We start from the raw sequence: 26,171 nt of genomic DNA, 5'->3' as shown, positions 1-26,171 counted from the left end.
ATATCAATGAATTTTATGGCAGAGTTGGTGAAATAGGAAGTGATTCATGATAAAATTGAGCACAAAAGTATAATAAGATCTTACATAGTGAGAAGTTGAAAGAGTATCAATAGCATGAAATCATTTTAAGTCAGACTAAGCAAAACATTAAGTATACTTCTGCTGTGTCATATAAAGAAAGTAAAGGTTTTGGGAAAATTATACCTCCTGCATAAAGCCAATATGTTTCTTACAAAGGGAACTATGAAATTGACTTCAATTAGGTGCCCTCTTTGAGCGGCCATAAATTACCTTGTTCAAAACCACTACAACAGTTATTTCTGTTTAAAACATGCATTCAACATAGGAAGCAGAGAAAATACATCCCATATGATATTTTTTTTCAGAGTTTAGGACTTTTAATTTGTCCCAAAGTTGCTGAAGCAAAAATCATGATAACACATTCTGCTTTCCTTTACACCCCCCAATGCAAAAAACAAAAACAAAACTATTTGTAGGAAAAAAATGGTTTTGTACATGGGAAGAAACAATATAAATTCAAAACTTACAGATAAGGATTAGCTCTATCACTCATCTCTTTAAAAAATTTATATGAATATCGAGTCAAAACCAACAGGGTATCTCCCTTGAAATGTTATCTATACAAATTTCCAAGTAGACCACAGGACTCTACTGTCTTGGAATGTCCTCAGAAGGCTCTGTCATTGATCAGGTAACAGAGTAAAAACCCGAGTCCTCTTCTTTCAAACAGAAGAGGGAAAGACAGAGGGATGGAAGAAACTATTCAAACTTCGTCTTCTTTCCTTGTGGCTTGTGTTCTCCCCCTCCTCCTCTGCCTCCTCGGAAGCCTCCTCGCCATCCAAAGCCTCCCTAGCCTCTGCCACCAAATCCATCTCGGCCTCCTCTGCCACCACCTCGGCCTCCAAAGCCACCATGGCCTCCACCACGACCTCCAAAACCACCTTCACCCTTAGGTTTGGCCCAGTCCAAAGTAACTGTTTCCTTCGATTTCACCACCTTCCATGGCCTCCTTGGAAGCTTTGGCATCTTCCTCACTGTTGAAGTCTACAAAACCAAACCCTTTAGAAGACCCAGTCTCCCAGTCAGTGACTGTCCTTGCCTGAACAGAGCCATCAAACGACTCCTTTAATGTCTCTTCTGTGGTATCCTCAGACAGACCTTTGACAAACAAAATTTTGGACGGCTGGCTTCTGGCATTAGATGATCCGCTGGGTCCTTGCAACTCCAGTCTGATTGCTCTGCCCTCAATTTCCCTTTTATTACAGGAATTTAAAGCTTCTTTAGCATCTTCAAATGAAGCAAATTCTATAAATGCATACCCTTTAAATTTGCCATTTTGGTTCTGGGGCACTTTAATAAAAGTTGCCTTCTCAAATACTTCCTGAAGGGTTTCTTCTGTTGCATTGTAAGAGAGGCTGCTTAAAACCAGTGTTTTTGATTCACCACTCCAAGTGCTATTCTTGCCACCTCTAGAGTCATGACTTTGACCCTTCTCTCCGGTGTAGAACAGGGAGATAGTCCGCCCATCGATCTCTGTGCCCTGCTTTTCTTCCAAGGCTTTTTCTGCATCAGCTTCGGTCTTAAATTCAATATAAGCAATCCCTTTACTCTTTCCATCCTTGCTGACTAATCTGATCTCCGCAGCATCTTCAAATACTTCTTTTAATTCATCCTGAGTAACTTCGTAAGGCAGATTTTTAGCCAAAAGTGTTCTTGTTTCTCGATCTTTCTCACTGTCTTTTCCCTTTGGTTTTTCTAGTTTAATTTCGTTGCCAGAGACTTGTAAACCAGTGAGTTCCAAGGCTTTTTCCAGGTCTTCAGCAGATTCAAAATCCACATAGCCAAACTTCCTAGACACACCAATTCTGACATCCACAATGACAAGATCATTTTTAGCAAAAAGGTCACTGATGCCCGTTTTTAATTCACGAGCAGATTTGCTGAAGTTCAGGTTTCCAACAAAAAGATTGAATGATGTAGTTGGTTCTGTAGCTTCTACTTTCTGCTTCTTGGCTTCTGGAGCTGCTTTCTGTTTGGCCATTTCCTTCTTTCATTTTCCAGGTGCTTCTTTAACAGGCTCTTCCTCTTCTTCCTCCTCCTCCTCCTCATCTTCCTCCTCATCATCATCCTCATCTTCCTCATCCTCCTCATCATCATCTTTATCCTCATCATCATCCTCTTCATCTTCGTCCTCAGCTGTGCTCTTGGCCTTCACAGGAAGAGCTTTTGCAAGGGCTTTCTTCCCTTTGGCTGGTGTAGTCTCCATAGATTCTTCTTCGGAGTCATCTTCATCCTCATCTTCATCATCCTCCTCATCGTCTTCATCCTCCTCCTCTTCATCATCATTCTCATCATCAGGGCAGCAGCAGCAGCTGCTTTCATCACTGCTAGCTCGAATTCATCCTTATCTTCATCCTCATCCTCCTAGTCCTCCTCTTCACGTCATCATCATCTTCCTCGTCACTGTCTTCCTTCTCGGCATTCTTGCCGTTCTTTGCTCCCTTGGCTAGGGTGGCTGCTCCTTTCTTACCAGGGGTTGCTATCACTGCCTTGCCTGGTGTGACCCCCTTCTTGCCAGGTGTTGCTACTGCTTTGGCTGGCACAACTGTCTTTTTGGCTGGTGTAGCCACTGCCTGTTTGCCAGGGATGACAACAATGCTTTCTTGGCCAGTGTGGCCACCGTGACTTTTTTTGTTGGGGAAACAATCACCTTCTTTGCTGGAGTTGTGGTAGCCTTCTTGCCTTTTTTCTGAGGAATGATAACCTCTTCTCCACTGCTATCATCATCTTCATCTTCTGACATTTCCTCATCTTCACTGTCTTCTTCTACCTCCTTTGGGGAGGAGCCATTTTCTTGGGGTCACTTTGATTTTTACCAGCCGCCAGGTCCCCTCCACAGACGCTGGGACACACGCAGCCACATATGGTATTTTTAATTAAAGTTTTTCCAAGTTAAAAATAAACATGCTCTAATTATGGAAAATACAAAAAAGTACTAAATATTTTAAGAAGGAAAAAAAATGTCCCATCAGGCAAACACAATCACTATTAAGACTGTAGCTTTTATGAATTTGGTAGATTTTTTTAACCAGTCTTTTCTTATATAATTATTAAAATAGAGTTATTTTCTATGTACATTTTTCCCTTCTTTCCCTTCCTTTGTTCTTTCGCTTTTGCCTTCCTTTCTTCTGTCTCTTCCCTTTCTCCACTTCTTTGTCATTCTTTTCCAATTTCTTCTTCTTTCACAGACAATTGAGAATTTTGTCAATTAAAAATATTGTTGTGTATCATAAAGTCAGAAACCACACTTGTCTCAGACCTATGTGAAATCACATTTAATAGAAGCCAATTCCAGGTACCAAAGTGTAATTAGAAAGAAAATCTAACCTTTCTTTCAATCGCATTAAAAACAATAAAATACTTAAGAATAAATTTAACCAAGGAAATGAAAGATTTGTACAATAAAAACTATAAGACTTGATGAAAATGTGGAACATATTTACTATATTAAGAGTAACCTAAGAGTACTATTTAACTATTTAACATCTTCTAACAATCCATGGCCCTGTGATGAAGGGAAAATTTAAAAAAGGGAAAAGAAAACCAGAATTTGTGGTATGCTTCATAGGGAGCTACTTAAAATCTTCACTGGCCTATACATATTATGACATATATTTTACCAGAATAAGGAATATTGAATAAAGAATAAAGAATCTCTCTTTATTAGAGAAATAATAAAGGTAACCTTTATTAAGCACTTGTGTGTCCAGATCTTTTATAAATATAGTGTGTGTGTATATATATATATATATATATACATATACATATGTGTGTGTGTATATATATATATAATTAGCTAATATATATATATTAGCTAATTTATCCTTGACATAAGCCCATTCATATCCTTATTACAGGTGAGAAAACTGAGGCAGAAGGGATTTATTTACTGGCTGCGGTCAAACAATTAGCAAGAGGCAGAGCATAATTTGAACTGAGGTGATATGAATCCAAGGTTTTATATCTTAGCTTTCTTACTGTACCACCTCCAAAATAACATTCTATAAGAACATTTCTGATAACATTTTTTTTCCTTGTCTTTACTTTTACTTTAAAAGATAAAATATTGAAAAGCAGAAAATTAAGAAATATCTTACCTGGGTAATACTAGACATTATTTATTGCTGTTTGTATAAGGTTTTTTTTTTTTTTCTTTAAGATTTAAGCATCTTACCCAGATCCTGTATCCCTACAGGGAGAGCCCTACCTCTCTTCTGTCATTTTCAGTACCACATTGAATTTGCCATGATTAGAATGTGTTTTTCATCTCTACATCTTTGTTGAAGTTACTCTCATCATGGGCATGAATTGCTAGTCACTAAATCCTTCCATACTTTTTAGTTCTCATCATACTTTATGGCATTTTGATAATTCCCACTCCTTTAAAAAAATTACCTCTCTTTTCATGATGTTCTTCTTTTCTTGGTTTGCATTCCTGCTTTCTGATTATTTTTCCTTAATTTCCTTGATGATGTATTCTTTCTCTTCCCACCCCTTCAATATAAGAGTTCTCAACAATTGCACTCTTCCTCACACTCCAAATATTATCTCCAAATAAATCTGACCTAACTAAAGTTTGCAGCATTAATGTGTATACTAATATCTGAAAAATATGCATAGAAAGTTCTACCTCTCCTTTGAGTTTATTTAGTAAACTACCTACTACCTACTGGACATCCCAAAGGAATTTTACACTCAATTGTGTCTCAAAAGAACTCATTATTTGATCTCAAGAAAACCTCCTGTATTCTTTATCCCAGAGTCTAACATGACCATCTACTCAATAACTCAAGGTTGGAATCTATTTGTTATTCTCAAGATCTCCTTTGTTCTCATGTCCACAGCCAATGAACCAAAACAGTCTACATGATAGAATGCTACAGTAACCTTCTAACTGGTCTCATGGAATATTTGTCACCATTAAAATCCATTCTTTAAACTGCCTTCAAAACAAATATTTCTAAAACAAAACAGGTCAAACTACTCCTTCATTGAAAATAGTCATTGGCTTCCTATTACCTGTAAGACTTAAAACAAACTTAACAAACAAGAACCTTTAAGAGGTAGTGTTTGACCACCTCTCTAGATTCATGACCTCTAGATACCAGTTTACTTGTGATTACATGTGCCTTTACACTTTCCGCCCATTCTGCTCAGGATGCATCTATATGTGAAATATTTACTAATACGAAAATAGATATTACCCCTTTCTCTGAGAGTTTTGCACTTCACTCTACTACTTCTATGTTTGACAGTATGATATTAGCACATTATCTGGTCCAGCAATTGTGGTTATTAGTTTATATTTCTGTTCCTTTCACTTACTTCATAAAGCAGCAGTATATAGCACGATGCATAGCACATAGTGATGTTCAACAAATATTTTTTGAACCACACTGAAATTTCATCAATTTCTGCAAATATGAAGGGAAGAAGATGTTTCTTCATTGTGCTATAATAGCTGGTTGTCAGTCAAATCAATGAAAGTTATAATTCAAGCTAATTAAAGGCCATGATGAATCGAAGCAATCAGTTCCTACCAAGTATGTTTAACTGTTCAATTGGTTTGTCATGATAAAAACGTAACTTCATTTTAGTTGAAAAAAAAGCTATGATTTCAGAGGAGAAAACTCATATTGTCTTGATCATTTGGCATTTTCTGGTAACTCTGCTGCCGTTTAAATAGAACTTGAATGGCGTGGCTTATCCTACTTTCCTTTTTTGCAGCGAAGAAACACGGAACAACTGGAATACCCTATCATCCGATGTTTCAAGCCAATTATTTAAGACCTGTAGCTGTCATGGTAGTACTGAACTTCCTCTGTTTACCCAGAAGAAGCACACTGACATTCGTCACCATGCTGCAAGGTAATGTTAGCTGGCAAGTGTCATGTTTAAACTTTTAAATATGTCATGTTTAGTTTACCTTAGTTTGCTTTAGAAATATTTTATACTTAATCCCTTATCTTCAACTTAGACAACTAATCGCTTTTGAAAAATTACACTAGTCAATTTCATTTTTCACTATATGGTAAATCCTGATAAGTAACTCTCATTTATCAATGATACTCAGCTTTACATTAACAATTTTCAAGACATAATACTTTCGGTAACAGTTGTCTTTGGTGATGCTCAAATTAGGTGTAGAAGGTGAGCGATATAATGAACTAGATTAAAAGTACAAAATGGAGAATTCTATTAGGATTAAAATAAGAAAATGATATATCTAAGGATATTACATAAAAGTTGCCATTAGTCTTTACATGGAATAAATATTTCACATGTAAATAAAACAATGGTTACCTTTACTTGAATGACCAAAATGAACCAGTCTTGTTTTTTAATAGTTACCTATTGGTTATTTTATTATTTTGCTTCTTGATAAACTAATACTATACTTTCAACATTTATTTTTTTTAAATGCAGTTATAACTGTCTGCACAGATTTTTAACCAGTATAAAAAATGAAACAGAAATGCAGCTGAAGAATCAGACCTATAAATACAGACAACAAACTGGTGGTTGCCAGAGGGAATTGGAGGTAGGGGATAGGCAGAATGGGTGAATGGGAGTGGGAGATAAAGGTTTCCAGCTATGGAATGAATAAGTCACAAGAATAAAAGGTGCAGTGAGAGAATATAGTCAATGGTATTGTAATAGCATTGTATGGTGACAGATGGTAGTTACATTGTGGTGAACATAGCATAATGTACAGAAATATTCAATCACTATGTTGTACATCTTGAAACTAATGTAACATTTTGTGTCCTCTATACTTAAATTTTAAAAAAAATTTTAAATCAAATTAATGAGGCTGATCCCAAACAAAACAATATGTGAAGAGATTATGTAGAGTATTACCTAAGAGTGTGTTAAGTGCAATTTTAAACTACTTACAGCCAGTCCACTTTGCTTTTGTTAAGACTTCACTCATCTCACCCATGGGCATTATAATAAGCTTCTCTAATTTCCTAATACTAGACTCCCAAAGCCAGCTCAGAATTGGATATTACTATAGTAGAGATTTAATAAGCAAACCTTAGTACATCTTTCCTGTTTAAAAATCTTTGATGTCTCTCTATTGCTTATAGAACAAAACTGAAATCCCTTATCGTAGACATAAGGACCTTCAAATACATCTACAGTTCACCTTTCCAAACTAATCCCTATTCTCTGTTTCTCCCTAATAAGAATGCTATGGCTCCCAAATGTTGAATTTTCTTGGCCATTTTCAACCATAATATATTTTTCTTCTTCTTTTTTTTTTTTTTTTAGTACAGCTGACATACAATGTTACGTTAGTTTCAGGTGCATAACAAGTATGAAGGCTCCTCAAAAAATTAGAAATACCATATGATCCAATAATTCCACTACTGGATATTCAGCAAAGAAAATGAAAACAATTCAAAAAGATATATGCAAACCTATGTTTATTGCAGCATTATTTACAGTAGCCAAGATACGGAAACAACAGAAGTTCCCCATTGATAAACGAATGGATAAAGAAGATGTATATATGTACAATGGTATATTATGCAACTATAAAGAAGGATGAGATTATGTCATTTGCAACAACATGGATGGACCTAGAAGGCATTATGCTAAATGAAATAAGTCAGACTGAGAAAGACAAATACCATATGATCTCACTCATATGTGGAATCTAAAAACCAAATGAATCAACAAACAAAAATCAGAACCAGATCTACAAATACAGAGAACAAACTGATGGCTATCAATTATGGTCTATTCTTATAAAGGTTATTTATTCATCTTTATCTCTTTTTCCAAAGGGAAAACTATTTATCTTTCTCAACCTCCTTTCTCAAATGTTAGCTCCTTTGTAAAGACTTTGGCAATATTTCCAGGCAGATCAGTACTACTTTCTGATCTGCCCACACCACTTTTGTTAACCATTAGGGCATTTATCTTGTATTATAATTGCTTTTCTGTTCTCTTTTATCCTTGGGCTGTGAGTTCCTCATACTTCTTCTTGTACCTCTTGTGTCAAACATGTGAAAAATACTCAGAAAGTGTTTATTGAATAAATACATGAATAAATAAATGAATGAATGGATAATTTATACTCCACATGTGTGTCCTACGAGGAAATATGGAAATATGTCTCATGCAGAACACAATGTTCCAACAGGGGTTTATTAACAAAGGAAACATTTACCAAGGTTTGTCATGAGGCATAATGAAATAATCTAGATAGCAATCAAGCTCTCACAACCCTAAGCTCAGCAGGACAAAGAGAGAGAGAATAGTGCCTGGAAACAAGAAGGACAGAGAGTCATGTGGAGTTAAATGTCTTGAGGGGAGCAGTGACTTTCAATCAAGGGACACAGAGTGTTGGAGACCACACCAAGGAAGTTAACTATGGAATAAATACCCTGACTCTATTCTATCGATTCTCTCTAGTCTCTTGTTGGTAGTCCTTATTGGCAGGCCTCAACTAGAAGCTGAGAGGCCTCAGAGACTCTTGATGTAACCCACATTTATTAGTGCTCTAGTGATGATCAACATGGAGAAGGATGGGGAGTAGTTCTAGAGGGGCAAATGGAGACATCCATGTGTAACATATATTATATGTTTCAAGATGACATTATGTATAACATATTACATGATAATCATATGATTATATATGATTATATATATGATCATATAATTATTTGATATCATATAATATATGTCATACATAATGTCACTTTGAGGGATAACCCAAGAAATGTTATCTTTCCTCTCTGCCCAGGTTCTGAATAAATTGGGAAATAAAACTTACCTTTTAGTAAGAAAATTGGGAAATCAAACTATCATTTTTCTTGTTAGAAGAGGCCAGATTGAGGAATGTGACTTTAAGTTTATTTTCCAAATAGGTTTGCTAATACTGAGTCTTAAAGCTGAAAGACTTACTCGTCTATTCCTGATGATCTAAAGGGGGGCGGTCTTGTATGGTGCACCTGGGCTACAGCGGATTCCATGCTCTTTTCAGGCAAACTGGTGCCAAGGGAAAGAAGGACAGCATTAAGCAAGAATATCTAGTTATTCTTCTCAAATTTAGAAATCAGATGTAGTAAATGCTGAGATGCATACCCTATAATTATGCAAATTCATGTGTAATATGTACCATGATTGTTTTTTCTCCCAATTCCAGACTCCTAGCCATCAAATGAGAAGAGAAAAAACTCCTGAGCTTCAGAAGAAGAAAGGAAGTTGTAGAGGAAAAGATGAGGCATGGCAGTGAAATGGTAGCCAATCCCACCTCAGGAAGCTGGAAGGTGGAGGGCGCATCCTCTGTCATCAGTATTCATTCTGCTGACCAAATCTGCTTCTATCAGATTGCTGAAATGGGGAGCAACAAACCGGAAGAGTTTGGGAATTGATGCCTCTATTCTACAAGTCCTTGCCAACCTTAGGATCCAGAATGATCCCTATCAATATTTAACTTGGATCGATGAAAACCAACAGATGATGTCAAACATAATCAGGATTTGGATTGATCTGAATTGTGAAGTTGTAACCGGGACACAGGATTGTAAGAGGACCTGGTTCTGGGGGTCCCAAAGAGATGAGGTTTAGCCCCTCACTGCTGACAAAATCCAAAGGCAGAGAGGCAAGTGGTGGTGATACAAGAAAGACATTTATTTCAGTGAGGCCAGCATAGGGAAGACAGCAAGCAGACTAATGTCCCAAAGACAGTCTCCAAAGTGCTGAAAATACTTCTGGGTTTATATAAGGAAAATGTGGGACAAAGGTCAGTGGGTGAGTGCTGCTGAGCAGTAAAGGTCAGATTGGTCATAGCTGTGGATCATTGCTGTGGGGTCAGTTACACTGAGTCTGGCTGGCTCAGGGCAGTCCCTGTCACCTGCGCGGGTAGTTTCAGTTCCCATCATGGGATGCTTTGCCCTCTGGGTCTTTTGCCTGAGTTAAAGATAAGCTGAAAAGAAGAACTTAATTAGAAAGTACAGACTGAGGTCAAAATGGAGGTAGTCTTCCTTCAAAGTCAGATCTTCAGAACTCCAGCTAGCCCACCCTGGTCACTCATTAACTTGTCAACAACACAACTTACATTTAACGTGACTGAAAATTTTAGACCCTATATACAGTATTATGGAGATGTAGTAAGTAAAGGAGAAGAGGCACATAGAAAGAATCCCTCCTCATTGAATCAAGAACAGAAAAAACGTACATTGCCTTTTAATGATATACTCATCTAGATAATAACAGAGTAATATTTTGTTTTGCTATGTTAGATCATATTAAATATTTAGAAGGACATAGTACAATTTTTTAAACACTGAATAGTTGTAATGCTGACATTATATTTTAAAATTAGTATTTGCTTATCCTTTTTTTATTCAATTTATATTGAAAATGTGTTATGTGTGTATTTTGGGGTCCTGGACTCGATTCCAATGTATGCAGGGGGAATTTTCCTTCTATGCTACCAACTAAGCAATGTTCCAGACACACCAGCAGGGTTTTCTACAATTCAATTCAATTCTGACACTATCTACCTGAAGACAGGGTCAGATTCCACAAAGTCATCCTATAAGACTATCCCCCTCCCACTGCAGATGCCAGGTGCAAGCCCAGGTTATCACCTATGCTTCTGACTGATGGTCTATAGATAGGAGGTTCCAATGCCTTCCACCTTGGGTTCAGTTAGTTTGCTAGAGTGCCTCACAGAACTTGGAGAAACATTTTACTTACTGGATTAACAGTTTGTTATAAAAAGATATGGTAAAGCATACAGATGAACATCCAGATGGAAGAGATACATAGGGCAAGGTATATGGCAAGAAGTGCAGAGTTGCCTTGTCCTCTCTGAGCTTGCCACTCTCCCCAAATCTCCACATATTCACCAGTCCAGAAGCTCTCTGAACTCTCTTCTTTGGGTTTTTAATGGAGGCTTCATTATATAAGCATGATTGCTTAAATCATTGGCTTTGGGCAATTGATTCAACCTCCAGCCCCTCTCCCCTCCACAGAGGTTGTGGGGTGAGGCTGAAAGTTCCAACCCACTATTCAAGTTTGGTTCCTCTGGTGACCAACCCCCATCCTTAGCTTCTTTCCAAAAGTCACCTCATTAACACAAACCCAACTGTGGTGGAGAAGGGCTTGTTATGAATAACAAGACACCCATTTCACTTTTATGGTTCTGAAGTTCCTGCCCTCCACACCCCCATCCCCCCAACTGAAGACAAGAGACTACATATTATAACAAAAGATGTTCCCATTGCTCTTATTGCTCAGGAAATTTCAAATGTTTAGGGAGCTGTGAGCCAGGAACTATGGTTAAAGACCAAACACACATTTCTTGAAAGTGTTATCAGCAAAATTAGCATTATGGCAACATGCCTAGGGGTTATAAATCATAATAACACAGTGTGTAATTTTATATTTTAAGAAAATCCCACTATTCTAATTGTAATGGCATCTCAGAGAGAAATTATGACTTATCCCTTATACTGTCAGACTTTATAGAATACACAAAAACATTAGTAAAATTTTATATAATTTCAAAAATAGGTATAGCAGCCTGGGAATGGACCTGAAATTTCAAAACTGAGCTGTTTACTTCATCCTCAGATTGTTTTTCCTGGAAATAATCTTTTGATTGTCATTTCAGTTAAACACTTACCAAAGGCTCTTTTCAGAAATGAAAATACTTGAGACAATTTCATTCTAACATTGCATAATGCTTTGTAATGAATGGGTAGCCAGATCTGATTATCTGTTGATCATTTCCCTTATGTAATAAATGCTTCTTTATTGCATACGGTTTAAATTCTCCATCCCTGTCTACTAGAGCACGTTCTTGCAAAATTAGACATAGTCTGTTTAAAGAGTTGCTCAGGGTAGATGGAACATAAAGATGGGGAAAATGCCAGAGGGAAGTAATAGGTCTTGCCTTCACTATGCACTGTAAGAGAGATTGTGTCAAGGGGCCTGAGCTTGGCACAGCATGACTTAATCTGGACTTCCCATGGCCCTCACATGCTGTATTGAGAGAGAATGCATAACCTAGACTTTAAGAATAATAATATGTTTAATCTAAAGTTTATGAGAACGCCAAAGACCAAAAACCAGATATCAACAGATTGAGTAAGTTTTGCCTAGAAAAAGGAACAGGATGAGAGTCTTCCAGCATATCACTTACAGTAACACACATTGTAAACTGTACATCATTTCTATTACTCTGGACATTCAGTGAAGTCAAGTTGAAAGTTAGAGCTTGGACTTTCTAGTCACATGTAGAATGACAAATCCATCTCACCTAGGCTCCCAATTAGAAGCAAAAAAAAAAAGAAAGCTGGATCCCTTTCATAAGGTTAGAGTGGTAATGACAAGAGCAGTCATTGGTGAAGGACAGCTGTACCTGGAGAGTGGTGATACCACCACAACCATCATCAACAGAGGCAGCATTGTGGCAGCATGTCTGGGGGCTGAGGCAGAATAATGTGGGAGACTTATTTCTGAGCACTCATGTGACAGCTATCTGTGGAGCTCTTAGAAATAGCTAGAGGACATGTTGAGAGATTCTAATTTCTGTCATTCAAGCACATGAGCAAGATGCCTTAGAAATTGGGATATTTAGAGTTATTTATTATGATGTGTGGTAGTCATAAGCTGGTCAGGCCAGAGAACATTTGGGTTACATAAACCTCATTTGTTATGCAACACAGGCTATATGAACTTCTTTTTCATTTTTATAACCCAACACAGAGAGATGAAAATTCTATGCTAGCTATTTTATCCCTAAGAGGGTCTCTGTTTTGGAAGAGGTTTTTGAAACTGCTATTTAACAAGAATATCTCTTCTCTAAAAGAAGTTACTTTGTACCCTAAATAAATTAGTTTAATACGTGTATAGCCAATTCTTGCTTTATGAACAGAATCTTGGCTCATGGGTGAGCCAGTCAATTCGATAAAACTGATCAATTCAAGGAACAAAATAAAGGAAGAAATTGTCAGTCAATTCAGTCAGAAAATAGATTGATGTTTTTTTTTTTCTTGAAAAGTCCATGGAGAATAAGATAGCTGGATTTTATCAACCGGGGTACTGCTGATTTTGCAAACAAAAAATAAGATATCTTGATTTCATGTATTTTATTATTTCACTGACTGGTGTAATCACTCAAAGGCCGCAAAGCTCTTTGTGGAGTGGGGATAGGGTAAGGGTAAGGTAAAGAGGAGGAATCAGAATGAAAATGTAATAAATTGATTATACATTGATTAAAAAGTATTTATGATGGAAGGGATGGTGTATGAAATCATGGTACACGCTGTACCTGAGACTCACTTACCAAGATGTCTTGGACATGATTGTCACATATTCCTTTTAGTATTCTTTCAGTTAAAATAGGTATTTTCCAACACTCAGTAAAAAGGTAGCTCTGAGATGTTGTCAGTCCAAACTCAGATATGTGCAATCTCTTTTTTTCAATCTCCACTCAAAGACGTGGCCTGAGTCAAGTTCACTGTTAAAAAAGAATAAAAGCAAAAAAAAAAAAAAAAATCAAAGCAACATAGGATTTGAGGGCATGTTTTCCTTTACCCTGGAGAAAATATGTTCAACATATTTTCAGTAGAAAACATATGATTCAACATATCGTTCAAACAGAGCAATAGAAGGAGGTTTTTAATGATGTCAAGCACCTCAAAAATATTCATTAATATACTAAGTTGGAAAGAAATAAAATAAATAAGTTATAATGGGGAAGGAAGGAAGGAAGAAAGGAAGAAAGGAAGAAAAGAAGGAAGGAAGGAAGGAATTGAGGAAGGAAGGAAAGGGAAGAGAAGGAACGGAAGGAGGGAGGGAGGGAAGGAAGGAGATAAAAGAAAGTCTTTTTCCTTTTTTCACCTCCTTACCTCCTCCCCCATTCCCCCCAAAAATAGTCTTCTGTTCTTCCTTGTATATTCTTAATGTTGGTTGAAGGCAACTTGTCTCCCAAATCTGAAACATGAATCATTCAAAATTTCTTCATCTTCTGGGTCTCACCCACTCTGCATTGACCCTTCTTTCCCCACACCCAACCACTCACCACATGTAGTGAGTTCTACCTACCAAGCATACAGGGTCCACCTTCTCCTCTCCAAGGGACCCTATCTAGTTCAAGTCCCTGTCACCTCATTCCTGAACTGCAGGGACAGCCTTCTATTTTTTAGGAAGGAAGAAGGAAGGATCCAGGACAGTCTTTTAGTTTTTACCTCTCTAGGCCAGAGTCTACACTACCAATAATAATAAAAAAAAAAAATTTAAGAAATATTTAGGCAAAATACAGAATATCTGTCACTACAGGAAATAAACCCTTTATCAGCATCTGAATAACCTCAGAGTAAGATGATGAGCATAACATATAGGGCTTTTTAATTTCTTGTCCCCTGCCTACCTCTAAAGACTCCTCTTTTGTCAGTCTCCCTTCTAAACTTAAATCCAGTGACTCTAATCTCCTAACATTTCAGAAACATGCTATGACATCTCATGTTCCTATGAACACCCTTCCCCTTCCACTGGATTGTGCTTACTCTTGTCCAACTGAAAACTGTCCACCTATTTTTTAAATCCCAAATCATTAGTTCTCCCTTTTACAGTGTCTAATTTCCATCATCCCAGAAGTATTCATCACTGTTAGAGTCAAACAACATGAAAGGGTAAAATCTGGGTTGGGCCTTTTTGTAACTATATGATCTTGTGTAAGTCACTTAGCATCTCTTTACTTCATTTTCCCCACCTGCAAAATAGGGACAGTTGTTACAAGGCTGAGCAATTATGAATACCTGACAAAGTAAATGCTTAACAAACTTTAGTCGTTAAGTACATATGCAGAATGATGTAGGTGTTAGTAGGCAGTGAGTTATCATTTTGTTGTACTAGTCTGTCTTCACCGCTGGAATATGGGATCTTTGAGGAAAGAGACTCTGTGCCATTCTAAATTTCTCTATCTCCCAAACCTAATACTGTGCCTTCATTTAGTAGTTTTTCAATAACTACATGTCGAATAAATGTATAAAATGATGAATATTCACTACTGTAATAGAGATATTAGTGTGTGGGAACTAAAAAGAACTCAGCTGCTCCCTCATGACAAGAGGATCCTTTATGATCTGCCTTTGGCTGATCTCCAGTTGCAATAACAGCACATTTGTAAGTCAATATTCTTGGATACCACAAAATAACTTTGTGAAGGTCAGAGAGTGGGGATTGATGTAGACAGAATATTTATAAGTCTGCGATCAAATATACAAAGGTAAGGAAGTTTCCATTTTTGTACCTCCTGTGTCTTCTCGCTTCAGATCACCTCTCTCCATATGCGTATAGCAGGATGTCGCTAAGACAAATTATATGATCTTCCATTTCTAATTATAGTGCTTATAATAATAGACACATTAACTAGGACTCTTCTCTTTTGTGGTGATCTGGATACTATGGTCTTCTGGTTTGCCAGTCTAAATGAGCTACTGCTGAATATATTCTAGTTTCAAGCTCTTACAGATTATTATTCTTAGTGGTTTCTTATATACACTTGCATTAAAGAATTGCTTTTTAGACTACTTTTTAGACTATACACTTGCATTAAAGAATTGCTTTTTAGCTATTGGTTATTATATTAGGTGAACAAAAAAAAAAAAAATAAGAACCAACATTATTAGGCACCCATTATGTGCCAGGCACTGTGCTGGGCAATTTACACATGCTGTCTTGTTTGGTTTTTACAACACAGATAATTATTTTATCCCCCATTTACCTATGAGGACACTGAGACCTATAGAGATTAAGTAGCTTGTCACAGAAGCTGTAATTAACAAGGTAAATTAATTAACTAATAAAGCTGATCATTTTGTCTCTAAAAATGAAGTCATTTTTGCTTTTTTTAACCTTAACAATGAACCACGTGTTCAAGAAAGTGTTAAGGAATTAAGCGTGATTACAATATACAGCCTTTGGGTTAGAGTGGAGCCAGATAAGAAGCTAGGCGATTGGTGAAGTTGATCTAATCGCTAAATACAAACAAGAGTAAAAATATTTCCCTGTTTCAGTGGAGAGCCCAGTAGAGAATCCAACAGAGCTATGTTCAGTATTGATAGATTATATATATATATATATATTTTATTAAAACACTTGGAGAACACATGAAAATGAAAAAAAATGTATTATTTGACCAAAAAATCATTTACGTCCTTGGGGTTTGTTTGTTTTACTAAATCCTTCTCCTCCTCAGCCCCTCAGTGGTCCCTGCTCCCCTCAGCCCACACTTCAACAGTGACGCTAAAAGAATTGATTCATTCTACACTAAATGTAAAGAAGAAATCTTTGCTTATAAGCCCAGTGACTGTCAAGTTCAGAGTTGGCTCCTTAGCAGAATAATTAGAGAGCTATGTTATTTTACATTGTCTAGGTGCTTCTAAAGTGGAATGGAGTCAGGATAATTTAATAAGAGACTGCAAATAATACATATATTTTATGTGGAATGACAAGAGTTGATCAGAATAACATTATACTCTATAGTAATGATAAAAGATCCCTTTAGCTCTTGGATTATTACCTAGTATGTGAGACATGTCTCAGACACTAAAGACCATTGATTAGACAGAAATGAAGCTGTTCATTGAGCTGGGGATTATGAAAATTGTCTCTCATCTCTTACAGAGCACACTGGGTAAAGGTTAGAAGGTAATGACCGATGATTGCTTACATATAATTGCATCTTTCATATTTCCAGGGAAGAAGGATACAAGTTTGAAGCTAATATCCTTTGTGGAAATATTTTGGGAGCGTTCTGCTGCTTTCCTCTAAGAACCAATGGAGTATAAGTAAAACTTGCTATTCTAGGAAACAGAATACTTGATATGACTTCAGTGAAATTGCTAATGCAGGAAAATGTTTCTCCACTCATTTTAATCACAGCACCAAAAGTGCATTCATCATCATTGTGCAGTCCTCAGAACTGAATTGATTGATTTCCCATGACCAAGTCAGGGCCTAAATTTTTGTGTGTGTTTAGTAATATTTGACCATGCCATCCCTATACATTAAATTAAATTGTGCAAATACAAAAAAGACTTGCAGAATGCTACAACCTTTCTTAGGGTAGGTAAAGCCCACCGGAGTGAGTAGGATTGAAGGGCTGGAGTAGAGAGTCCAGGAATCTTTTCTTTAATCCTTCCCTGCTTTGGCACCATATTTCTCGAAGTCTCAGTATCCCTCCAGAATTAAAGCTCCTGACAAGAGGCCCTCCTTTATATTTCCAAATTTTACAGAGCTCCATGTCACTATTTATTCCTGATAATGGCTTCCTTCTACTGCTGGTCTCTAGGGGCCTCAGTATCCCGTACTGATCCCATTAACCATGCCCACATCTCTGGAAGGTGTCCCTTTGTGAAAATGTCTTTGCCTGATGAATCTGAGTGAAATTCTGTTTCCTGCTAGAACTCTGACTGCCACAGTGAAGTCATATATAATATATGTTAAGCAAATGTATATTCATTAAATGTTTCCATGTCCAATTTTAAAGCTTGAGGAAGGAAGGAAGGAAGAAAGGAAGGAAGGAAGGAAGGAAGGAAGGAAGGAAGGAAGGAAGGAAGGAAGGAAGGAAGGAAGGAAGGAAGGAAAGAAAGAAGGAAGGAAGGAAGAAAGGAAGGAAGGAAGGAAGGAAGGAAAGGAGGGAGGGCAGAGGAAGGAGGGAGGGGGAAGGAAAAAGAGAAGGAAGGAGACAAACTTAGCCTAGTTATTTCCTGCAAAAGATGTCCCAATTAACAATGAGGTGCTCAATTCAACATTTAAAAAAATACTGAAGTTAGTCTTAGATTAAACTCCACAGATTTATGAAAACAGCAAATTTTGTTTTAGTTTTGTTTCGATTTGGCTAAAATGATCATAACTCAGTATGGTACCACTGGTTATCAGAGGATAATTAGAAATTCTAATTAATGAGTCTATGCATCTGAATAATAACCATGTGACAGCTAATTATTTACACTTAATAAATACAATGAAGGAAAAAATAAAAATTTGCAACCCATTAGAGGAAAATCAATAAAAAGGAGCTCTTGGGGTAAAAGTCTGGCAATAACTGGCTTAATTCTATAATATCAGTACAGGAGGCTCTCCTTAAGTCTGGGACCCCTCCCTGAAGACTGTCACACCTTCAAGGACATGTTGCAATGCAGAGAGCCACATACCCACGGATATTCGGTCCTCAGAAGCCCCAAGAATTAGCCTTTCATTTTGAATGTGCCCATTGCTTGCTTTGGTCCCATGAATTAGAGATGTCCATGGGATGACAGAGTTGGACCAGAAGTTCATGTTTATCAACCCTAAAGTTGAGAGTGAAGCTCATAGACCAGCCCTAAGCTTGACTGCCAGGTGACCCGATGCATCTAATTCTCTGTTCTGCTTCCCCCATCTCAGCACATAGAAATGAATGTGACCGAATCTTCTGGATAGGTGCTCCATTTCACACTGCAGTTGAAGAACTAAGCTCACCCCCTTAATAATTCTACTTTTATGGAACTAGCCTTTAATGGATGAGTACTGTGCTTCAGTGAGTAGTTCCCAGAGCATTAGAGATAGATTTGACTCACAGTCCCATATGCGGGCCAATAAATGCTGTTGCTTGTATCGATAAAAGATATAGTCTCTGAAAAATCCCATATTATTTTGATCATCTTTTTCCAAGGCCATTTTCCCCGAAGGTCATACCTTAGGTGTCTTAGACACAGCTAGTGATTTCTACCTTGAGATCATGCTGGTGCCAGGCAGAACTTTAAAATAGGCCTGGGGTAAGCGGCTTCAATTTTATATGGTTAACATCTATTTCTTTTTCTATCTATATATGTGTATGTATATATATAGCCGTATAAATATATACACTAATACACAGCAATAATTCACTTTAGGATAGCATTCTTAAATATTTTACTTATTCTTAATGCCTTTTCCTTGGGGAAAAAGACTTTGTTTTCCGTTTTTAAAAATACACATATTTGTAGTGTTATGTGTATCTGAGAAAAACAGTTACCAGATTTTAAAACCTAGTAGGCTATCTGAAAATACTAATTTACAAGAAGACATCAAGTGAAAAAGCCTGGATCTTGGGGTGGGGAGACATAGGTCCCAGAGATGGCCCATCCACCGTCTCCCTAGGTGGTCTTAGCCAGTGGCTTTATCTGTCAGGACCTCAGTTTCTTTTTCTTCTCTCTTTTTTTTTAAGATTTTATTTATTTGACAGAGAGAGAGAGCACAAGTAGGCAGAGTGGCAGGCAGAGGGAGAGGGAGAAGCAGGCTCCCCACTGAGCAGGGACTCGATGTGGGGCTCAATCCCAGGACCCTAAGATCATGACCTGAGCCGAAGGCAGACACTTAACCCACTGAGCCACCCAAGTGCCCCAGAACCTCAGTTTCTAATCTATAAAGCAAGGAGACTGGAAGCCCTTCTGTGACCATTCACCCACCTCCAGTTCTCCAACCGCATCAAGAGTCTGCTCCTCCCATTGTCAGCACTTCTCATATTTATCATTCTTACAACTTGCAGTTACATTGTAGAGGAGATTAATAGACCTGCTCACAGAGTTGAACACCGCATCTCCTTGCAGTACACATCCAGACCTTACAGTTGAGTTCAAAGAGTCTCTGTGGTTTTGAAAAGAGTATTTGATGCGGAGTAATGAGGGCTGGGCTTGGAATTCCTCTCTGCTGCTTATAAGTTGCATGACAGTGGACAAACAACTGACACAACATTTTAAACCTAATTCCTCATTCGTGGAATTCAGATGACAACATCCAACTACCTACCTGATGGAATTGCTGTATGTCTTTTAAAAGATGCTCTAGTGAAGCACACAGAATGTATGAACCTCACTGGATGCACTTAAACTTTAATATTTACATTGACCTTTAGGAGAATTCATCTATAGAAAAATTCAGCTCTTATATTTTTAAAGGTCAATGTGAAAAATGCAAGAGATACTTACTGCTTTCTTAAGAAAACTGCAGAAGTTATTAGTCATGACAATGATCCAAAATATTAAAAATATTTACAGAATTACCAGAAGAGCTAGAGTAATTAACCAGTTAACATGACTCCATGTTAAGAGAGGATGAAACTATGGCCAAAGATTAAAATAATAACTACAGGAAAAATATGAGTTTAAAACTGGGCTGAAACCATGAAACTGAATTAATAGTCCATAGTTGACAGTTGAATTCTGGCCATCAGTGTGGCCCCAAAGTGGCCACAACCTGGGAATTCAGAAATGAGCTAGTATCCGTTCCTCCAATCTAGCAATAGTAGCGGCTGGTAACAAACATGGCAGATACGGTGATAGCCCCCAACACACACTGATGGCTCACAACACAGAACTGTGTTTCCACGTATTGTCTCATTTAATTTCCTCAGCAACCTTATCAAGTTAGGCTCTGCTAATATTTGCATCTTAAAGATAAGGTAACTGAGGGACGCCTGGGTGGCTCAGTCGGTTAAGCGTCTGCCTTCGGCTCAGGTCATGATCCCAGGGTCTTGGGATCCAGCCCTGCTTCAGGCTCCCTGTTTCTCCCTCTCCCTCTGCTGCTCCCTTTGCTGGTGCTCTCTTGCTCTCTCTCAAATAAATAAATAAAATCTTTAAAAGAAAATAAAAATAAATAGAAAGAGAGAGAGAGAGAGGGAGGGAAGGAGGGAGGGAGGGAGGAAGGGAGAAGGGAACTGAGGTTTGGAGATGTGGAATAACTTGTCCAAACCGCAGGTACTAAATTTTGGAGCTAGAATAAGACCTTAGGAAATACGATTCCAAAGTTACCACTAAGAAAAGAGCAAACAATATTTGAATGACGGAATGACTGAATGACTGAATGCAGCACTTCTGGATTAAGCCTATGAAGGCATCCTGCTTCGTTTTGCCTGCCAGTCCGAGAAGCCATTTACTGAAGCTACTCAGTTGCTCAACATTCAAGCATTAATTACAAAAGTAACAAATGCCATATCAAATAATGCCATATCAAATAAAACAAATGCCATATCAAATAAAACTGCAGTTAGTTGGTGTCCATGATAAATATGTCCAGGCTGTTGAGACACATATGGACAAGCAGTATGTATCAGGGAACTTTTACTCCGGTCAAACAAGAGATCAGGTGTCAGACTCTCGCAGCGAGACTTGACTTAAGGAGCAGAACTTTGTCAGCTCCATCTCCCTGACATCATCGGCACCAAGAAAGCTGTCTTTACTGATCTCTATACTCCCATCGGGATCTAAATTTATTATTACAATCACATCATTAAATGACTAACGATTGTTTTCTCATTCCATCTTGGGACGCTATTTAAAATCATAATTACATTATTTAGAACTGTTGTTTTTTCATTCTTTCTTCTAGTGAAGTATTTTACCCAGTTTTCAGATTTGCTGTCAATGCTTTCATTTTAGATACCTTTCATTGCACATACTTCGTATTTTAATGTCCTCTTTGGGTTAAAAGTCAATCCAGAAAACCACACCCTGAATTAAATAAACTTTATACATTGAGCCAATAATTTTATTTTCATTTTCACTCAACAAGCATTGTCTAAAATTTTCAAGTCATTGTATTCAACTTATTGTCTGAATACATGTAAAATAGTTACTGAATGTTTTCTTTGGTAGATGATTCAGGATTTTACAGGATTCTAAGATAGTTGCTATAAAAAAAAAAAGAAGAGCTATTATTTTATTTTTCTGTTTCGTTATTAGAGAACCAAAGTGATGAAATGACCTCACCAAGGTCACAGAGCTAATTAAAGATTACCAGGGCAAGATGTAGGTCTGATATGAATTTCTCAACAGCCTTGCTATAGACAGTGTAGATGAGGACCGGCAGCATCAGCATCACCAGAGACCTTGTTAGGAATGCAGAATCTCAGGCCCCACCCAGATACACTGAATCAAAATCTACATTTTACAAGATCCTCAGGTGATGTGCACCACGTTCAATTTTGAGCAGCACTGCTCTATAGCATGCTGCTGATTTTCTTCATTATCTACCTACAAAATATTGTGGCCCTTGACAGATGGATTAGTCTAGAACTTAAAAGAAAACTGAGGTCTGGAAATTTTTTTTAAACTTATACTGAGTAATTTTAAATACATCCTTTTACTGTTAGGCATTTTACTTTAGAAATAACTCATGACTACGTTTGTAATTACAAATGCAAATTCTTATCTGTTACGCATGTGTTTAATAGATATATACTAAAAGGGGTATAAATTTCAGCTTTTTACTAGACTGCATTTTTTTTATCCCTAGACACCCTACAGAGGGCAAAATATCTGCATTACCCATCAAACCGCAACTTTTATGGCTCGTCACCTATCAGAAGCACACTATCGCCACCTGCTGGCACTGCCATAGAAAGGCCAGCAAGGTGTTTGTCCTGTTTTCTTCTACCAAGATCATTTCATTATATAGAATTTTACTGTTTGGCATTCACATTTTCCCCCAATCTCTGATTTCTCTCCAACTCTATGACCACTCCATGTGACACTTTTTCTCTGTGATGCTCTTACAGAGTAGCTAAACTTCAGCCCACTACAATCCTACAAAAAAGCTTTTAAAACCAGCTTCAGTATACAAAAAGCAATTTACCTTACTATCCTCCTTGCATAGATTACCAGGAAAAGTTCCCAATTTATGATTCAAAGAGTAAAATCAACTTACCAGTTGCAGCCTAGTGACCAATGCAGAAGGCTTCATACCTGTGCTCAATGAACGGGTATTTGAGACTCAGATTTGTAAAAAAAAAAAAAAAAAAAAAAAAAACTTCTCTCTTCTTCTCCAATTTTCCTTCTCTATGTATGTTTCCATGAAAAGAATGCTCTCTTTCCTTTATCCTTAATCTAAAAAAAGTTAATATTGCCATACGTGAATATCTTTCTATCTTGTAAAGGCAAATTTTCTTTAACCCTTATTTTTATTTCTCTCCTCAGCTCTGATTAATTTAGATCCAGAAAAATCTCTCTTTTCTCCCTCATATTACTAAAAAAACTGACCTCAAAAAAGGCGACTGTTCAGACAGTTCTAGAAACATTTTAATGCTGGCTCCAAAGAATTAATTAAAATTAATATAACCAATAGAAACAAACCTTGAGAATCTCAAAATTTCCTCAAAAAGCCTCAAAAGTTCCAATGGTTTGCAAAGATAATTTTGATTACTGTTGTTTTTGTTGTTATTGATAATGATGATTGATTGTTGCATCTTTAAGAGAGATCCCTCTAGGGGAATATAATTGCCTACTCCAAGTATTTCATTACTGAATGTTGCGTGATATCCTCCTCAAAAGGAATACTAAATATCCTTTATGTCAGAGTTACACTGAAAAAAAAAATTTCTGCATTTCATTTTTAAACATCTTAAGCCTCTATGGAGAGAGAATGTTACTTCAACATTAGTAAAATTTTAGGGGACAAATTGAAAGGAGAAGAAAGTTAATTCCCTGAAGAAGTATGTGTCTTCAAATCTTAAAGTACCAATTCAATGTGTTAAGAAATGATGAGACATAAAATCCTCAAAAGAAATAGAGCAAAGGGAAGTTGAATTTTAAGAGCAGCTCAGATAAGAATTTGCATGAAATCACTTCAACTTTACTCTTCCTGTTGGGTGTGGTTACAATAATAACAATTTTTAAAAGATATGCATGCTGGGTTTATTTTGAGAAAACTAGTTTAGACTGTTAATGCATTGAAGAAGAAAGAGGAGGAGGAGGAGGGAAAGAAAGAAAGAAGGACAGAAAGAAAGAAAAAGAAAGAAAGAAAGAAAGAAAGAGAGAGAAAGAGAGTAAGAGAGAGAGGGAGGGAGGTAGGGAGGAAGGAAGGAAGGAAGGAAGAAAAAAATTACACCAGTTAGAATTAAACAAGCAAGGAACACTTTACTCAAGACTACTACAGTAGGAGGGAGACATTGAACAAAAAAAGATGGGAGGGTTTTGAAGTGCTGAGGTGAGCTAGTGAAAATGTACCTGAGAACTGAAAAGGGAGGTTGGTCAATGAGATTAAGTCATCTGTGCTTGCTAATTGGTGCTTATCTAAATTAGGCTCCTTTCCTTCCATGGAAACTGAAAGATAGAGGTGCTATCTCTCTTGATGATTCCAAGTCAAAGGGATGGCTCTCAGGTCCTTTTTTTTTTTTTTTTTTTTTTTCAGTAGGCTCCATGCCCAGTGTGGAGCTCAATGCTGGGCCTGAACTCACAACCCTGAGATCAAGATGCTGAGATCAAGACCTGAGCTGAGATCAAGAGTCGGACACTTAACCAACTGAGCCACCCGGGCACCTTTTTCAGGTCCTTGACAAAAACATTCCTGGGTTGTAAAAATGGCAAGAGGCTGAGAATTTATATCTCAAAGGCGCAAAGAAAGAAATTACAATTGCAAGTTTTCTAAAGTAAATGCTCTAGGAAAAGGGAGGTCAAGGCCTAGCGTGAGGAAGACGTTTGTCAGTGGTTTAATCAAGCTAAGGGAGTTACAAGCTGTCTGGGTCAGGATCCAATTATTGTACCACAAGTGTGTTAATGAGCTTTAAAATGTAGCATTGTTTTCTGTATTCACAGGATGTGAGTATGAAGTAAATAACCCAGATTTTCCTTACAGATTCTAACACTAACTGTGTAAGTAATTTACAAAGAGAAATTCTTAATCTATAGCAACATGATTAAAATAAGTGAATAGTCTCATAGAGGAGGTCTCTGAAGGACAACACTCATTTGAATATGTTAGTTATTGCAAGCTGGTTTAAAAAGTCTCTTTACATAGTGTTATAGGTGATTCTATCCTTTGTCATTGGGTACTTTTTTTTTTCTAAAATTGCAGAAACTCCATTTTCTTTCTCTATTAAAAAACCCACTCTGAAATTACATTAGTTAGCTATTACCATAAACTCATTGCTCTAAAATCACTGCCATAAAATCATTCCGAATAATCATGACACTTCAATGTCATACAACAGTAATTGTTTATTTCTCGTGCTTTTGCAGGTTCCAATGATCTATGCTGGGCGTGGCTAGAGTGACACAAAGATTTTCCACATCCTTTTTCTGGGATGTTAGCAAACAAGCCCAAGCATATCCTTCTCAGGAGGATGGTGGAAACACCAGAGCAGGCAGAAACATTCGAGGTCTCTTGAGGTCTAGGCATACCATTACTTCTGCCTAACGTTGGCCAAAGAAAGTCACATAGATGAGGCCAGTGTCAGAGTGGAAAAACACTGCAGAATTACATGGCAAAGGGCACCGATACAGGGAGGAGGGAAGAATTAAGGATATGAATGCAATCTACCACAGACTTATTCATTAAATATTCATTGAAAACTTGCCATGTTCATAGAATAATGTGGAAGAAGACTTGCCTTTTCTCTCAAAGAATGCACAATCTAAGAGAAATCTGAGCAAGTTCAAAGGCTAAAGCAAATATTTACAATGGGCATTAAGGAACAGACACCATTTAATTGAGTGGAAATGGAGGAAAAGCATCCCTGGAAAAAGAAACTCTATGATAAACAGGAAAATGCCAGTGAGAGAAAATACAGAGCATATTCAGAAAGGTTCAATTTGAATGAAATAATGAGTACATGAGAAGGAATAATTTGAAATGTTGTTGAGAGAAAACATTGATTCAGTGTCCTTTACTACATCATCGCCCTCATCCCACCCCTCAAATATTAACAGCCCCAAGACTTACCACATTTTCTTCCTCCCTCCTCTATACTCCCCTTGGTTGGCCTAATGTCAGCATCCAAATTTAAGCAAATGACTCATGAAGTTGAACCTCCAGTTATAGCCATTCTCTTTATATTCAGAGCCTCTATTTTCAACCGGTTTCTAAATATCTTTAACTGAATATTCTAGAAATATTTCAAAGATGACGTTTATAATAGAATCTTCCCCACTCCCACATGTCTTGTCTTTTGTATTCCTTATCTCAGTAATCAGCACTGATGCTAGCAGGCCAGTTCCAGAGACCCGAGGGGGTCCTGCAGGACCAGCCAAGAGGGTCCTCGGCTTCTTGTAGGATGGAAATCAAACACAAGACAGCAGGAGATGAGAGCAGAGTTTATAGGAGAT

The 26,171-nt window shown here is 37.3% G+C and overlaps 1 pseudogene; it reads right to left on the bottom strand.

The window, feature by feature from the left end:
• Positions 1 to 375: 375 nt before the first annotated feature.
• LOC118523368 (nucleolin-like) lies at positions 376 to 18,771 on the bottom strand (annotated as a pseudogene).
• Between the last annotated feature and the right edge of the window lie 7,400 nt (positions 18,772 to 26,171).

The sequence above is a fragment of the Halichoerus grypus genome, chromosome 3 (genome assembly GCF_964656455.1).
Source record: "Halichoerus grypus chromosome 3, mHalGry1.hap1.1, whole genome shotgun sequence".
In the NCBI taxonomy this organism is placed as follows: Eukaryota; Metazoa; Chordata; class Mammalia; order Carnivora; family Phocidae; genus Halichoerus; species Halichoerus grypus.
The sequence above is the reverse complement of the archived record's forward strand: the minus strand, read 5'-3'. Positions and strand labels throughout refer to the sequence as shown.